The 6,946-nt window shown below is 55.0% G+C and overlaps 1 long non-coding RNA gene across 2 annotated transcripts; it reads right to left on the bottom strand.

Moving 5' to 3' along the window:
- Positions 1 to 1,231: 1,231 nt before the first annotated feature.
- Positions 1,232 to 5,543, bottom strand: LOC102150582 (uncharacterized). Of its 2 annotated transcripts, XR_011440675.1 has the most exons (5): positions 5,393 to 5,514; positions 4,063 to 4,127; positions 3,611 to 3,695; positions 3,020 to 3,183; positions 1,232 to 2,584 (listed from the first exon to the last, which is right to left on the bottom strand). It is a non-coding gene; the product is annotated as an uncharacterized lncRNA (long non-coding RNA). The 2 variants fall into 2 exon arrangements; XR_011440676.1 differs by lacking the exon at positions 4,063 to 4,127 and having other exon boundaries at positions 5,393 to 5,543.
- Between the last annotated feature and the right edge of the window lie 1,403 nt (positions 5,544 to 6,946).

Below are 6,946 nucleotides of genomic sequence, written 5' to 3'. Positions count from 1 at the left end.
CCAAACCCCGAGTTCTTTCCCTGCTCCCACTGCCTGGTGTTCGCACCTCTGGACCCCAGGAGCGCCTCGCAAAGGGGCCTCCGTAAGACTGGGAGCCCCGAGCCACAGGCCCCAGGGCAATGGAGCAGGGAAGGGGAGGGGTGCAGAGGCAGGCGGCTGGGGGGGGGGGGCGGTGGACACTGAGCCTTGTGGGGCACCCACTCTGCGCTGACCCGTTCCCTCCCTTGTCTCGCCACAGCTCCATCTAGCTCAGCCAGGAGAGACTGCCCGTGGTGGAACCCCCATCACAGCCCTCGCTGCGCTCTCAGGGAGCCAGGCCTCCCCGAGCTTGAACCCTGCTCTGGAACTCGCATGCCGGCGGTCACCTCCCGGTGGCTCAGCTTCCTCCTCTGTAAGGTGGAAATATTCACAGTGCTACACCATGGGGCTGTGTGCGAATTAAGTGAGTTCACCTGTGTAAGTCACTCGGCGCAATGTGGCTCACCCACAGCAGTGCCGGCGTGGAGCAAGTGCTCAGAAACAAGCTTGCTATTGCTGTTGTTATTATTACCTACTTGTCCATCTCGCCCACTAGGCAGTGAACTCTGCAGGGCTGTGTTTTCCGGGACATCGAGGCTGGTGGGTGGTGGGTGAAGGGCTCGCCCCGGCCCTAAGGCTGCTCTCCTGCCTCGCCCACTTGTAGGGCTGCAAGGAGGGAAGGGGGATGGGGAGAGGGACCATCCCCCACCTCTGCTTTGTGTCTTTGGGCTGGAGCATCAGGCTCGTTTACATTCCCAAATACCCCAGACTACCAGGGCTGATAAGGACGGCTCTGGTCTGGGAGCCTCGGCAGTGACTTTATCTCCCTAGATAGGGCCGGCCGGGCTGGCTCTGGCTGGGGCAGGGAGGGTGCCCCTTGGTTTCTGAGAAGCCTCAGAGCCGACACTCAGGTGTAGCTGAGCCCACCTGGCTCTAGTGCCCGGCCCCCCCCAACACACACACACACACACACTTGCCCGGCCCAGCTCCTCTTCCTCCCATACCTCAGTCAATCTGAGAGCAGCCTGAGGGCAGCGCCTCCTTGGGACCCATCCCACCTGCACAGAACTGTGCTTCTCACATTTGATGACCACAGAACTCTTCGCTTTCCAGGCTCCCTGAAACCCTCTCCTCGTCTCTCCTGTGACCACATCTTTGACTTCTTCCTTTCTCTCCAGCCTCTGACCCCTGCGTCCACCCAAGGAGCACTCACTCTGTACCAGGCACTTTATTTGGTTAACCCTCCAGACTCCTGAGAGCTACCATCACAATTCCCACTCGACACAGAGGAAACTGAGCATCATAGAGGGTTGGTGATCTGCCCGAGGGCACGCAGGGAAAGTGCTGGAGCGGGGCTCTGAGCCAGGCTGGCTGTCTCGGCTGGGAGGGCTCAGCAGTGGGCAGAGGACTGACCCAGGTTCTGGCTGTGGGAGTGGGAGTGGGACATGGGGAGGGGCTTACCTGTACCTGGCTGGGGTGGCTTGGAGGGCTGCAGGGCAGGAGGGCGGTTCCTGTTACCCAGTGCTGAGTACCAGAAACTTAGCGCTTGAAACAGGGACGTTTACTTTGTTCTCAAACCTGCATTTGGGGAGGCTCAGAGGGCATCATTCGCCTCTGCTCTGCTTGACGTGACCTGGCTTGGTTGTAGTCAGGACCTGGAATCGTTTGAAGAGTCGTTCATGCATGTGTCCAGTGGCTGAAGCTGGTCACTGGCCAAGACCTTAACTGAGGCTGTTGGCAAGAGCACCCATAGTGTCCTTCTCATATGGCCTGGGCTTCCTCACAATATGGTGGCTGGATTCCAGAGACAGAGACAGGCAGGCAGACAGACAAACAGACAGGTGGAAGCTGTATTCCCTTCGTAGATTTAGCCTGGGAAGTTGTGGGATGACGATTCTGCTGCATTCTGCTCATTGAGCCAGTCACAAAGTTTTGCCCAGTTTCAAGGAGTGGGGCAATAGACTCCATCTCTCGATGGAGAATGACAAGTTTCCAGTGTGTGGACCTGGAAATGCTCCTGAGGCCATTTTTGGAAAGTACGCCTCCCACAGGGACCTCCTCTCCTGACCTCCCATAGCAGTCCCACTTCCCTGACCTGGCAGGACACTTCCAGAGGCTCAGCCCACACAGCCTCTCTCAGCCCTGCCTTGGAAGCGTGGTCCTGAGTAGTTGGGGGTGGAGACAGTGAGCTCTCACTGCATGCCAGGCCCTCCCCGGGTGCTTCCATGCCTTATTGCATTCGATCCCCACCAGGATCCACATAGTGGCAATGTGGCCCCTGATTGTAGGTGAGGAGACTGAGGCTGAAGACTCACCGAGGCCACACGGAGGCCCCAGTGAGGCTGGGATCTGAGGCCAGGTCTGTGGCTCCAAAGCTCCTGCTCTCGCCCCTGCACCAGCTGCCCCCAGGCTCAGGATAGGGAAGGACTGAGGGGGTGAGGGATTAAGAACACAGGCCTTGGACCAGAACAACTTGGGTTCTCACTGAAGCTCCTTGACCCTGGGCAGGTCACTTCATCTCTCTGAGCCTCAATTTCCATGTCTGTCCAATGGGCCATCACAGACTCTAAAAAACACACCAAACCAATGAAATAAAATAATCTGTGTTACCAGCTCGGCACAGGCTCTGGCACATCACACGCGGTACCCAGGCCGCCCCGCCCTCCCTAGACAGGACCCGCTCGTCTGTGGGGCAGAGCAGGTCCGTGGCTGCCCGAGGACTGGGCCTTCTGCCATTTACCAAGGGGGGAGTCCCCGGGCTCCTGTTGGCTATTTTTAGGTCTGTGTGGGCAACCACAGAACCACATGTGGGGTTTACCACGGCCTGGCCAAGCTCGGAGGAACAAGAAAACACTTCTCGTGACAGACGGTGGACATCTGAGGTCAGGATGGGCCTCAGTCTTTTCCAGCATCTCTAGGTTGACTTCGGACAAAGTCAGAGAGCCTCTCCAGGTCTCAGTTTCCCCATCTGTAAAGTGATAATCTTAGCACAACGGCTTACTGTGTGCCAGGTGTGGACGGAACACGGTGTCAACTTGCGTGGTCTCACATGATCCCCGCTGTGAGAGAGGCTGGGGGCGCAGACGTTGCTCAGCTAGAAGAGGGAGCAGGAGTGGAACCAGGGCCAGTCCATGTCCCCGCCCTGCTTCCAGCTCCCCACACAGCCTGGAAGCAGTTCATGAGGATTAGCTGAGATTACGCTTGGAGGTGTGTTGTTAAACTGCAAACTGGAATGTAAACTGAGCAGGCCCAGGGATAGCCGGGCTGGGAGCTTAGCCCTATCTTCCATGGAGATGCTTCCCAGGCCCTCCCTACCCGAGCCTTCCCACTTGTTCATCTGCTTTCCACAGCAGGCATCCTTGTGAGATTTTCTTTTGGCTCTACTCCCCCCACCAAAAAAGGCTTTAAAAGCCACTGAGGGGCAGACTGAAGACCAGAGGTGGCAGCAATACTCCCCAGGGCATGCAGGGGGTGCTGAGGCCCTGGGTGTCCCAGCCCCTTCACCAGGCTGGCCTGCAGCCGTGGCCCTTGGGGCCTCCGCCCAGTTCTCGGAGGAGCCCAGGCCTCGGGCCCACCTCCCTTCCTCACTCACGTGGGGCCTCTGACGTTCTCACTCTTCAAGTCCAGGAAACCATGTTCCTGGAAGAGCCACCAGCCACGGTTAGGACTTAGAAGCTCTGTAGTTCCCCAGGAGGAAAGGAAAGAAAAGGACAACAAGGGTACGTTTGTGCATGCACATACCTGCAACCACACACACTCATACACACCACACATATCACACGTGCACGCACACGCTTCACGTACAGATTCACCCATGTACACACATTTGTAGATCTCCACACAGGCACACAAAACACTCATTCCCACAGCATCCCACACATACACATTTCACCCATCCACATTCCTACTTTAAGATGCACCTACAGGGCACACTCGCATCCTACAGAAACGTGCACACACATCCCACACACTCATGCAGATTTACATCAACACACAAGCATGTATTCACACAGAAAGCACAAACATATGCATACTTGTACATACCCAGTCATCAGACACGTCCATGGATCAACAGGTACATAAACTCAATACACTTGCATGGTGAAAGCCTGTAAACAAATGGATGCTCGCACAAACACACGCACGCCACACAAACACGGTCTGCATAAATACTTCATTCACATATACTCACACACAACAGCAATAAACACAGATACACAAGCATTTGTATATGCATAACAGAAACCACACACCACAGCCGTCCACATGTGCAAACACATGTGCACATGCCTGCATGCTCACACACACATGTACCCTTGCATGCACATATACAAGCTCACCAACACTGCACACAGGGCACACACTGCCTTTTCTGGCTCCGTTGTTGCTGAGGGATCCTGCAAATGTGCAGACACACAAGTACCTAGTTCCGAGTCACCTGAAAACCCCCAGCCCCTGGGTGTGTGGGAGGTGAGCCAGACGCCCTCCCTGCGGGGGGCACAGTGGAAAGTATGACCCAAGTTGACTTTTGCAGTAAAGCAAAGGTGAGGATTTTTTCCACCCTGTTACCTCACTGTATCGGGGTGACCAAGGTCACCATTGCTAATCCGCCCCATCAGCCCTCCAACCCTCGAGGACATTCAGGTCCCATGTCAGAATTCCATGTCCTTAGTGTACTAACTCACCAACGTCCTAGCCCGCTGCGAGCCGGGCCCTGGGTAAGGGTTGGGGAGAGGAGCTGGCCCTGGGCCCTGCCCGCGGGGCGCTCAGCCAGGAGGCGGCTGGTGCATGGGATCTGTGCTCCCATGGCCAGTTTGCCAAGTGATCAGTCTTGCACATGACTGGTTTGCTAAACACACAAATTTGTCAATTTACTATTTTTTCTTTCAGTTCAAAAGTATCCAGCAATTTAATTAGATGGATTGGAATTTGTTTTCGTTTTGTCTTCGTAACAGCATTTTAAGGAATGTTCAAAAGTTAAAGGTCAGGGGTTTATTAAAAGCACTTAATAGCTGTAATTGGAGAAGGACTTTCTGGGGACGTCCACTAGGAGCAGGGCATTCTGGGGGCCCTGCAGCATGACAGGCTTTCTGGAACCACTGCCCCCCAGGGGCTATGTGACCTGTACCCGGGTTCTCTGACTTGCCCTGTGCTCTTGGCCATGTCCCTTCTCCTCTCTGGGCCTCAGCCTCGTAATGTGCAGGGAGCTCACCCTTAGGGCCTTGCTGGCATTGAATGAGTCCCCTGGGGCTTCCTGTGACCTCAGTCTCCCAGTGTGGCCAGGTCCAGGCCACAGGCACTGGAGAGGGTGCTGACTCTGTTGGGGGGCGCCCAGCCCTGCTTGGAAGTCATAGATCTAACAGTCAACACTCACCTATATTGTGTTGGTGCCTCTGTTTGAACCGCGACATTTCTGGGTCCTGTCCCCAGCCCTAGGCGGAGGGGCCTCGCATGCTCTGAGAGGGGAGCAAGGGCTGCAGAGGGTGGGGCCCAGCTAACTTTCCTTTCCTGGTAACATGCTCGCTAACCTCATTTCCTTTTTCTGAAGGGAAATGCCATTGACATCACACAACTGGATTTTCAGCGAAGCCACACGAGAACTCGTGATCCTCCTGCAGGCCAGAGGGATGTACACAGGAGCTGGGTGCAGATCCGTCCAGGGGTGGATTCGGAGAAACCCTGATCTGAGGTTCCTACCCCTTGCTTCAGAGATGGGGATCCCTAGGCCAGAAACGGGCAGAGACATGCCCTGGAGTCCACAGCCAGAGAGCAGAGTTAGCGCCCAAACCCAGGCCCCTGCCTCCCAGCCAGGGCTCTAGATGGAGGGGCCTAACATGTTCCCTTCACCCCATCTTAATAACGGCACCAACACCCGCCAGGAACCCCAGCCAGGAACCAGCCTCAGCATGGACTCCTCCCTCACAGGCACCTCCTCACTGCAGCTACCCTGCCCCTCCAGCCCGTCCCCCCGCCACAGCCCAGCTCAGGCCTCCCGTCTCCCTCTAGGACCCCTACCCAGCCTCTGCTCAGGTCTCTCCACACCCATCCAGGCCTCTTCCTCCAATCTCGCCAGCTGCCTGGTGACATTGCTTAAACACAGAGCCCACAATGTCCCTCCCTAGCTTACACCTTTCCGGGCCTTCCTGGCTGGGCATTCAAGGCCCTCCAAGATGTTCCCATGTTCCCCTTAGCCTCTGACTCTGATCTGTCCCTTTGCTCCCTCAGTGCAGAGATCACTTGCCATCCCCAGATGGGGGGCCTTCTTGCACTTGCTCATGCTCTTCCCTCTGCTGGGAACTCCTCCCTCTGCACGCACATGCCTGCTTAAGTTTACTCCTGAGGGAGGTGCAGCGTTCTGGGATCTGCCCCCACCACCGCCTTGGAGAAAATTGATCTCTTTGGTTGACACGTCTTAGTCTTCCTCCCACCTCCTTGAGAGCAGCAAAGACATTTTATCGTGGAAAATTTCAAGCATACACAGAATAGAATAGTACAAATAACCCTAGGCCTTCCTGACCTGGCTTCAACCCTCACCAACTCAAGGCCACTCATTTCAATTATATACCCCGCCTCCTCCGCTGGGGCAAATCCAAAACTTCAAATCACTTTACCCATAAATATTGCAGTATGTGTTTCTAAAAGATAAAGGCATGACCAGAATACCAATACTCATATTTAATAATAATTGTTTATCAAATATCCAGTAGTGTGTAAGTTTCCCCAGTTGTCTCACAGATGATCTTTCAAAGTTCATTTGTTCAAAATCAAGATGCAAACAAGGTGCACACATTTCGCTTGGTGGTTGGGTCCCTGAAGTTTCTTCCAGTCTATAGGTTTCTCCCCACTCTCGTATTTTTTCTCCTACTTATTTGTTGAGTAACAAGTGTGTCCCTGTAGTTTTCCACATTCTGGACTTCTCTCCCTTCAT

The sequence above is a fragment of the Equus caballus genome, chromosome 7 (genome assembly GCF_041296265.1).
Source record: "Equus caballus isolate H_3958 breed thoroughbred chromosome 7, TB-T2T, whole genome shotgun sequence".
NCBI lineage: Eukaryota > Metazoa > Chordata > Mammalia > Perissodactyla > Equidae > Equus > Equus caballus.
Note: the sequence above shows the minus strand (reverse complement) of the source record. Positions and strands in the feature narration are given on the sequence as shown.